At 44.1% G+C, this 9708-nt stretch overlaps 1 long non-coding RNA gene across 1 annotated transcript in view; it reads left to right on the top strand.

Annotated features, from left to right (window-relative positions):
* Nucleotides 1–9708, top strand: part of LOC116071166 — an 18439-nt gene extending 8731 nt beyond the window's left edge. The window contains exons 2-3 of the long non-coding RNA XR_004110738.1: nt 7134–7190; nt 9565–9708. This is a non-coding gene — a long non-coding RNA (uncharacterized LOC116071166). The remainder of the gene's footprint in view (nt 1–7133; nt 7191–9564) is intronic.

The raw sequence follows: 9708 nt of genomic DNA, 5'->3' as shown, positions 1-9708 counted from the left end.
GGAGCTACATCCATCCACATCCAGACACTGTCTATCCTCATGGAGCTACATCCATCCACATCCAGATAGTCTCTCCTCATGGAGCTTCTTGGGTTCCTCTTCCTCTCAGTCCTGACCTCTATGTCCAGTTCCCTCTTGGGCACTAGACACTGTTAGGACTGTAAACCAGGACTAGCAATCAAAACCCAAGGGTGGATGGAAACGGGTTTCTTCATAAGATCCCAAGACACGTCAGAGATGAGAAGAGAGGTGTGAGCTGGGGATTTGATACCTACATGTCCTTCCATGGTAGAGTGGAGTTATGGCAAGGAGAGACAAAACAAGGACATTTTTCTTAGCAACAGGGGAATTTTGGGACTTCAAGCCAGACTAGATAATAAGGTTGGTATTTATTAATTACAGTGCCACAGTATCTAGTGCTAGATGAAAAATTAAAGTCCCTTTATGACTCCAGAGGGACCGAGTTAAGGCAGCCTCATTAGTCTTCAATGAGGAGAGGTGCTCCACCATTACCAAACCACTGCCCAGATATTGATAATGTTTTGAAAAACCTGCACATCCAGGCTTAGCAGCTCTTGCTGCCACCCCGATATTGAATGCATATTTGTTTATCAGCTCCAGGTGGTCTTAATCTCCTATCCTAGCAAGTGAATCACAGCTAAGGAGATGCTCGGCCCTAACCCTTAGGAGGACCCTGCCTCTAAGTATCTTTAAAATCCAGCATGTGCCCCTCTAGCCATGATTATACTTAATTTCAGATGTAGTCAAGTTTCCAACTAGGAATAGCCATCAGAGTCGGTTCACTAACACATATGTGGTGTCAGCCCCAGGAACTCTGGCTAAGAGCAGGGCACCCTTGGCTGCTCCAAGGGTACTTTAATTTGAAGTAGATAGACACACTTCTAATCCAGATCTTTGCAGTAGAAAGACACAGGCTTTTAATCCAGATCTCCAGGTTGAGGTGGAAAGACCACACTCCTTTAGTCCTATATTTGGGCAAGAAGACATTAATTTTAATCTGGCTCTTGAGGTGAGAAGACACACCTTTGAATCTGGACCACACCTTCTGCTGGAAGTCTATATATTATATAGGTTTATATTTGATAGTATATAAGGATATGGAAGAAGGAGCTTTTGCTCTTTGCCAGTTTGCCCTCACCTTCCTAGCACATCCACTGAAGTCTAGTTCTTCACGATTTCAGCCTGCACTGAAGACCAGCTGAGATACCCAGCCCTGTGGACTGAGAAAACTCTGCATTCTTGAACTTCCCATTCACAGCCAGACATTGTTGGGTTTTCTGGACCACAGCCTGTAAGTCATTCTAATAAATCACACATGTGTATATATGTGTACACACACACAGAGACCCAACAGCCTTAGGACAAAGCTAACATTCTGTGACTATTACCAGTTTAAAATATTCTATTACTCATTATGAAAAAACAAACTGCAAATGTATTAAGCTATCAATAACAGAACAAAGAAGAAATGAAATAATAGTAAATCCATGGCAATAAAATCAGAAGTTTATAAATTAGAAAACATATAAAATAAAGAAGGTGAAGCAGGAAGACAGTTCAGCAAGTAAAAGTGCTCGCTGCACAACCCAGAAGTTCTGAGTTCAAATCCTTCCACCCAGAAAGGAGGACAGAGAAAACCAAGTCACAATAGTGCCATCCCATCCCTACATGTAAACGACGGCATGTGTGCTATAGCATGTGCACTGTGGCACACATACATCCATACTCACATACCACACCCATACATGTGTATGATAACTATAAGCAAATACAATATGAAGAGGCTGCCTGGTTCCCTGAAACGTAGAGCAGTGTAAAGAAATACTAGAGTTTACACTAGGAAAGACAAGTGTACAGATAAGCTGCTCGGATTCTGAAAGCACGCTGCACATCTCTGTGTCAGAGACTGGAGCAGGTGAGATGGTGAAATGGATGATCTCACTACTCCAGACTCTCCTGACTCATTGTCTCACACAGACTAAGTCAGGAACGGAGGATGGTAGAGCAGCAGTGAAGAATGGGGCGTCATTGCACACCCTGGAGCAGCAGCAAGACCAACAGTCAGGCTCCACCCACAGAGCCAACTCCAAGTCCTTTGAAGGGAATCAAGGCTGGCTCTGTGGGTGAAGCAGGACTGTTCATTCCCAAGGAAGACTTAGCTTTTGACATTGGTTGCAGATAAAGTAGTAATGGTTAAGGTTAGAAAATGTTATATCTATACTGATTGAGTTATGGAACAGAGAAACTGTTAGGATTGTGTTAAAATGCACCCAATAAAACTAAAAATAAAATTAAAACAATATAGCTTGGTAGACTTACCCTTTTGCCCATGCTGGAGGAGTCTGAATCACCAGGTGTAAGTCTCTATCTTAACAAGTGAGGGTATCAGGTGCCTTGTAAGAAACCTCGGTGCAGGTTTAGGAAAGCACACAACATGGTCTGTGATACTTGTGGGCAAGAACAAGAAGCGGGTAATCCCATGCTGTGTTGGTCCCCTCCTATGGAGGCAGGAAAACGGGAGTCCATTGACCTAGCAGACTCTGGCCACACTTCTGGAGGCTCCGAGAAGCTTATTAAAGCAAGGATCCAGAGGGAGCTGGGAGGGTTGAGCTAGAGGTTTCTTTGGGCTCCTGGTATCTTCGCTCAGTGGTAAGGTGTGTGGGGAAGGAAGGAAACTCCCAGGGGGATCGAGGTTGCAAACTTGTAAGGCTTCTGCCCATGTGCAGTCTTGGGCGAGGTGGGATTTGAGGCTGAGAAGACCAAAGACACCAGTGAGATTGAAACAAGTTAGAAGATCCCACAGTGTGGGGCAGTGAGCAGTTCTGACCGTTGGAGTCCAGTAGAGCAGAGCCACCTTGGAACCCCAGAGACCCACTGAGCATTTGCTTATAAGGGACGGTAGGCGTTCGGTGATTGCTCCTGAGACCAATGGCTCAGATTTCAGCCCAGACCCCTCACAGATGCCCCTGTAGGAGATGTGTGCACTATCAGGCAGACACTGCCTCAAACTCCCAGCATTCTAGCTGGACCTTACACACAGTCATCTGACCACAAGCCAGGCATGCCACTCCCCATACAATAAAAGGGGTGGTTTGCCCCTCCTCACTCTTCTCTTACCCTTACCCTTCCTCTCTCCTCTCTGCTCTTTGATCTCTTCTCTGCCTTTCTCCATCTCCTTCTTTTTCTCTCTCCTTCCTCTTCTTTCTTTCTCTCTACTTAACCAGCATAGCCTTCCTACAATAAAATAACTCATTCATACATTGCCTCCTTTTTAATTAAGGCACCGTACACCAAACAGGCCAGCCCCGGGAAAGAGAGAGACCTGGGCCTCAGCAGTAGGTCCTCTGCCTCCAGGGAGAGAGACCCACAGCCAGACAGGCGGGCCGCAGCCCAGGTCTCCTGCTTATAGGACAACACCACAGATCTAGGCGTCATTCATGTCCCCATCATGGTGACACAGCACAGATGACTCGGCTCCCTCTGGTCTGGTGTCCTGCTTGTCCTCATCATGGTTACACAGTGCGAGTGGCTTGGCTCTATCTCTTCATTACACATGGTACCAACTCCAGTGAGTAGAGAAAGGTGCTTAGGAGCAGAAGCAGCAGCAATGAGGGTAGGGATGTGGGAGTGAAGCCGGTTCTGTCCCTTATGGTTAAGACCCGGCAGAGCAGATGCTTGGTCATCCATCGTGGTGCGTAGAAGGAGGCTTTGCATAAGAGCAGAACGAAGGGGATTGCCAGCTTACTGTGAGGGGGAAGCTGTATGATTGCCTTGAAGCCATCAATCCTCTTAAGAGAATGTGTACACAGGGGGCGGGAGGGGGTGCTTCACGTGGCCAGAGCCCAAGGGGTATAAGCAAAGAACTTTCCATAGTCTATCTCAGACTTCTCCCTCACTGGGAAAGTAATCTCATCTTTTAAAATTGAGTAAGGGAGAATTCCTGATTGCCTTGGGTTCTATGCCAAGGCTAGATACCTAATTGAAAGAACACTGTGCGTGGTAAGCATATTTCTTGTAATACCTACCACTTTTTCTCCCACACCATAGTGTGTCAGCCCATATTTGTTTAACTCAGAAGAAAAGTCTTTATTTTTTCCATCAATCTAGCTTTCTGGCATACTGTTCCAATATTTCATTATATATATAAAAAAAATAGCATTGAACCCTGGAACAAAGCGATATGCTTGAGGCTGCCTTATACTTTCTGAGACATAATTCTCCGTCATTTCTGTATGTAACGGACATGGTATTGCTCACTTTGGGCTGAAATCACAGCCTACTAGTCACAAGAAATAATTCACAGTATCTCATCTATCCTGACTGTGAATTACGATTTCCCCTATAGAATGACCCCCTATAGAATGACCCCCTATAGAATGACCTTGGCCCTGCGCTCCAAGTGTAAGCATAAATCTCAAAGGAAGACTGCATATATATAGGTAAGTTTAGTGCATCTGCGTAGAAACGCATACATATTCTTGAAGGAAAGAATCATGGTTGACAGGAACAGGATGAAATAATTGACCCTGGAGTTGCCACACTAGTTACTTTATGCATATGGGACTGACAAGAGAATTTTCTACTTACACGTAATAATTCTCTAGTTTTTTGGTCTCCTTCGTTGGCTTGTTTGCACTCTGGAAAACTGTCCCACTAAATAATTTCTAAGGGACGTATTCGGATAGTGAATCAAAATTAATCCTCGTGACAACAAGCTTGGAATCTAAACCGAGCACTTTTCTGAAATAAATGCAGGTGTGTAAGATTTATCCCTTTTATTTGTAATAAGAGCTATCCATGCTATAATTTTCACATACTTCTTTTTCTATTTAACAGAGTGTTGCAGACAATCTTGCTCTCTCTTCATTTCGATGCACACCCACATAGCTGCAAAACTAGGCTGAGGGATTCGTGGTACGGAATCCCTATTTCCTTGGTACTTCTTGGTTTGCCTCCCTCTTCCCATGTTCCCCAGACCCATCAGCAGTCAGCCATCCTACAGACAACAGGTCCTCTAGTAACCTCAAACAGCAAGCTGCAAGTGATCCACCATGGGTTTCTCATTTGCTAACACAATCAATTACCAACAAACAGATTTCCAAAGCACATGCATACACTTCTCTGTGAGCTAGCTATTTCTCTCCAGAATTTTCTCTTTCTTTCACTTATCAGCATTGAATAAATCTACACAGATCAAGTACATAGTTCACAGCTTCATAATCCTAGAGAGTGCTTGGCTCCACATTGATGAGCAAGCTCTGTCTCAATGGCTGCTTTCATCTCTGTGAACAAGGCTGTTATAAGTGCCCTTTTTGTAGACTTTTAGGGTACTCATCTTTTGTAGATACTACTCCAAAGTAGATTTCTTCATGACAATACACACAGGCATTTAGCTTGTTGAATTCATTGAAAGCATAGCATGATGGCTAGCTCTGTCAACTTGACACAAGCTAGAATATCTTAGGAGGAGAATCTCATTAAGAGAATCTCATTAAGATTCTTCTACCATGGATATATCTATAGAGAATATCTTAATGAATTTAAGTAATGTAGGAAGAGCTAGTCCACTGTGGGTGGCGTCATTCCTTAGACAGAGGGTCCTGAACTAAGACTGGAAAAACACGGCGTGAGCTATAAGCATGAATGTGTTTATTTCGCTCTGCCCTTGACCGTGGATAGGATCACTTTTTTACGTTTGACTCCCAGATAGGATGAACCATAACCTGGAAGTGTGGCTAAAATAAACCCTTTCTCTGCCTAAGTTATTTATGTCAGGATATTTTATCACAGCAACAGAAATAAAACCAAAACATATAGGTTCCATTGATTTCTGTTTCTGGTAATAATGTAAGTGCCACGTCACCAATATCTTTATCTGCGAGAATTAAAAATGGCTACTGGTGAATATTTTTGTCATTAGGTAAGTATTAAGTGACACTCCATTGTTAGTTCAGTGGGGACCACCCCACCCATGTGTGGGTATCAAATGTCCATTTCAGCGTCTGTGAACTATCTGAGCTGTGGTCCTCTGACTTGATCATCTACATCATCTGTTTTCCAGTGTACAACTTTTTTTTAACTTATAAAATCAAATCAGCAAGTACACTTTGCCATATCCGTCGTTTTTCTTTAAGGTGTTCACAAGATCCTCAGTCACATTTCTATAACTTACCTCATAGATTTTAGGCTCCCTTCTTGGTGAGGACAGTATCTTAAACCCCAGCTGGTAAAGTAGTTCAGCAAATTTTGGGGGGACAAGGTCTCGCTATGTAATTCTAGCTGCCTGAGAACTTGCTGTGTAGACCAGGAAGGATGACCTGAAGCTTAGAGAGATCCATCTGCCTCTGCCTCTTGAGTGATTTACCCCCACACCCAGTGGAAATTTTGCTTTTAAAAATCCTTATAGCACAAAGTTGGACTGACTCAACCATCTTCCTGACTTTTTATCTTTGTTTTGTGAATGATCATCTCATTTACTAATTCAGGTGTTTAGCTGATTTCACATTTATACTGCCAATATTCAGAAGAGAAATCAGCCTGGCACTTAGATATCAGCTAGCAGCAGGGACCATTCACTCTGTCCCACCTTCAGGTCCTTTGTCAGTCTTCAGGGTGGCAGTGTGACAGTGCAAGAAGCACATGGTAAATGTGCATAATTGCACCAATAATTGCTTTAGCCTCATCACATAGATCATATACATATACATAAAACATACATATACATGTGTGTGTTCACTGTGGTATACACACATACATCATATATGTGTATGTATGCATATATCTTACACATACACATATGCATATACATAGATCATATAGATCATCATATACATATATACATATATGTACTGTATATAATGACTACTGTATACTATATATGATTACAGTAAACCAACAAATGTGATCATTATTAAGTCTATATTTATTTACATCAAGAGTTGTCAGACTGAGAAAGCACAAACCACAAAACAGCACAGTAATTTTTCAGTAAATTTTAATCATTCTTGGCATTACAACAAGCCAGGCCTTGCGCTGAGGCCTCTCCTGGCACCTTTCACTTGATTGTAATTAAATTAATTGATTTTTTTTATGTGTCTGTCCTTTGTTTGCAGTCTTGGTTATACTTCAGTGAGCGCATCGCGTCCTCAGCATGATGAGATGGCTTACTGGTGAGTACCCATCCACGGGGCCTTCATTTCAGCCCAGGCCCCCTGAGGTAACTGCTCTCCCTTTAAAGTCACTCACTGTGACTCACAAGGTACCTGGTAAGGTTTTAGAGGAAGGGTTTATGGGTAATAAATGCCATGCCCAGGCAGGCTGTCACCACCCAGATTAGAGGTGCCCAGGCAGGCAGCACCAAGCAGATCAGACAAGTACAAGTGTGTCCCCAGCCTCCTATCCAGGGGTTCCCTCCCATGGAGGATGCCCACTCACATGCTGCCCACTCAGGCCCTCACCCTCCACACCCTTTTCCCTTGCTCTTGTTAGTACTCCATTTGTGATCACATCACCTGGCCCTGGGCTCCTCTGCTCAAGCAGTCTCTGAGACCACAGTATTATGATAATCTGCAATAAGCTGCCCAGCTCCCAGCAGACTAAGGGTAGATCCTATCAGAAGTAACAACTGATTCCAGCATGTCTCTGGTCCTGCCATCTACCTTGCTGCTGGGGTGTGGAAATACAGCTTGGGCAGGCAAATCAGGAGATTCTAGACTACATTCACCCTACGACACCACTGGGTGCTGGCCTTGTGGACAACACCAATGCACCACTCAAGGAGTGGGAGAATTCAGCCTTGGGTGGAGGCCTCAGTCCAAGTAAGAAATGACATAGGCTGAGGCCAAAGTTGGGGTTCCCTGACTCCTGGGCACCCAGTTGCTGCTGGAAACCACAGAGTTAGAACAGAGACGCCCACGGGCCTAGGAGGATGAGTCTAAGGCAGGGGTTTACCAAACTCCAGGACACCCAGATGCTGGTGTTGGGAATGGAGGGGGGCCACAGACTGAGGATAAAGAGCCCCAGGGGCTACTTCAGTGTGTGTTTGTGTGTGTGTGTGTGTGTATGTTAGTACACATATGCACATTTGGGGGGGTCATGACTATGCAGGGGATCATGAGTAGAGAGGAAAACACCTAAGGGAGGGAGAGAGAGGAAAGCAGACCATGTGACATGAAGGCAGAGAGGGAGACTATTTAGAGAAAGGAGCGGAGCAGAACCAGGCAGAGTCAACAGAGAAGGGCTGTGGGAGAGGGGGTGAAAATATGAACCAAGAATGATTAACACATATGCATGAAGACGCCATGATGAGACCCATTGCTCTGTTGGTCTCTGAGCTACAGTGTTAACTTTTAAAGGAAAACAAAAAAGAACTAGTGCTTTTGGAAGAAGTTCTCAGGCCTCATAGGACCACAGAGAACACTGAAGTGCCTGTTCGAAATGCCCACTGTACTGTCCTCCAGGGTAGCAGAACTTGTACCGTGACTATATATTGAGAGGAAGACTATTAGGTTGACTTACAAAGTATGGTCTGGAGGATCAAAGAAGTTGGATTCTGATGTCCAGGGAGTGGCCATGGCTGAGACTGAGTGGATGAAATCAACAGCAAGACCCAAGCAGAGTAGATGACGCTGACAGTACAATGTGTAGGCAAGCAATGCAAACACCGAAGCTTTCCCCTGGAAGGCCAGCAAAAGTTGATGCTCACATCCAGGGTGGGTCTTCTTACCTCAAATACCCTGATCAATTGAAATTCTTACAGGAATTACCCAGCAGTTTATTTCTTAGTTGACTCCAGCCAGATGCAACCAAGTTGACAACTGAGACTAAGGGTCACACACCAATAGGCAGGGATTGTGCCAGCAAACCTGGTCTCCGCAGCTCCTGGTCTCTACGCTCTGCTCTCTTGTTCTGGAGTCACCCTCCTCATGCAACCGGGGTCAGAGTACCTGTCATGCATGGCCATCTCAGGTTCAAATCCACACCTGGAAAATACAGGAGACGTGTGAGAGGCCTCCACCTCCTTTATCAGTAGCAGATATTCTATGTCCTGTGGAGAACCAGTGGTCACTCGGTCAGACATGTGAAGCTTGGGGAGCATTGTGGGAGGTGACCAAAAGCAGCTGCTTTTACCTCTTAGGAATTTGAGAATTTTTCTTCTGAAGTATAAATGCTTTCCTGTCATGAGCAGCCACACTACAAGTAGAACTGTCAAGGTCAAGTCCTCTCATTTGGTGTTGTGAGGTTACACAGCCACCCTTTGGGAATCCATGGCCTTTCTTATTGCAATGACCTCTGTAGGGGTAGCTCCGAAGAGAGGCCTCTCTCACAATACTCTTTCTTCCTGCCTTTTATTGTCTTTCTAAAAATACCAATGTTTCAGACTGCAATACACTCATAACTCAAGCTTTAATTGGAGTGAGACTAATTATTCCCACTTATACTGTGACGATAATGTATTATGTGTGCTGTCCTTCCTTAAAGTGCGAGATTTATAGATCATTTTAATGGCATTTTAATCATTTCATTCTATTTTTTTAAATTCAGCACATTAATTTGCAGAGACACACCAGCAGCGTTGAAAGCCTCTGTGAACTTGAAGAGAAGCATAAAGCCAGTCACTGTCATTGTTCCCTAGACAGTAGAAGATAACTGTGGAGGCAGAAGTCAGAGTTTGCAATCTGATACAAA

This window comes from Mastomys coucha, unplaced genomic scaffold, assembly GCF_008632895.1.
Source record: "Mastomys coucha isolate ucsf_1 unplaced genomic scaffold, UCSF_Mcou_1 pScaffold22, whole genome shotgun sequence".
Lineage (NCBI taxonomy): Eukaryota > Metazoa > Chordata > Mammalia > Rodentia > Muridae > Mastomys > Mastomys coucha.
Note: the sequence above shows the minus strand (reverse complement) of the source record. Positions and strands in the feature narration are given on the sequence as shown.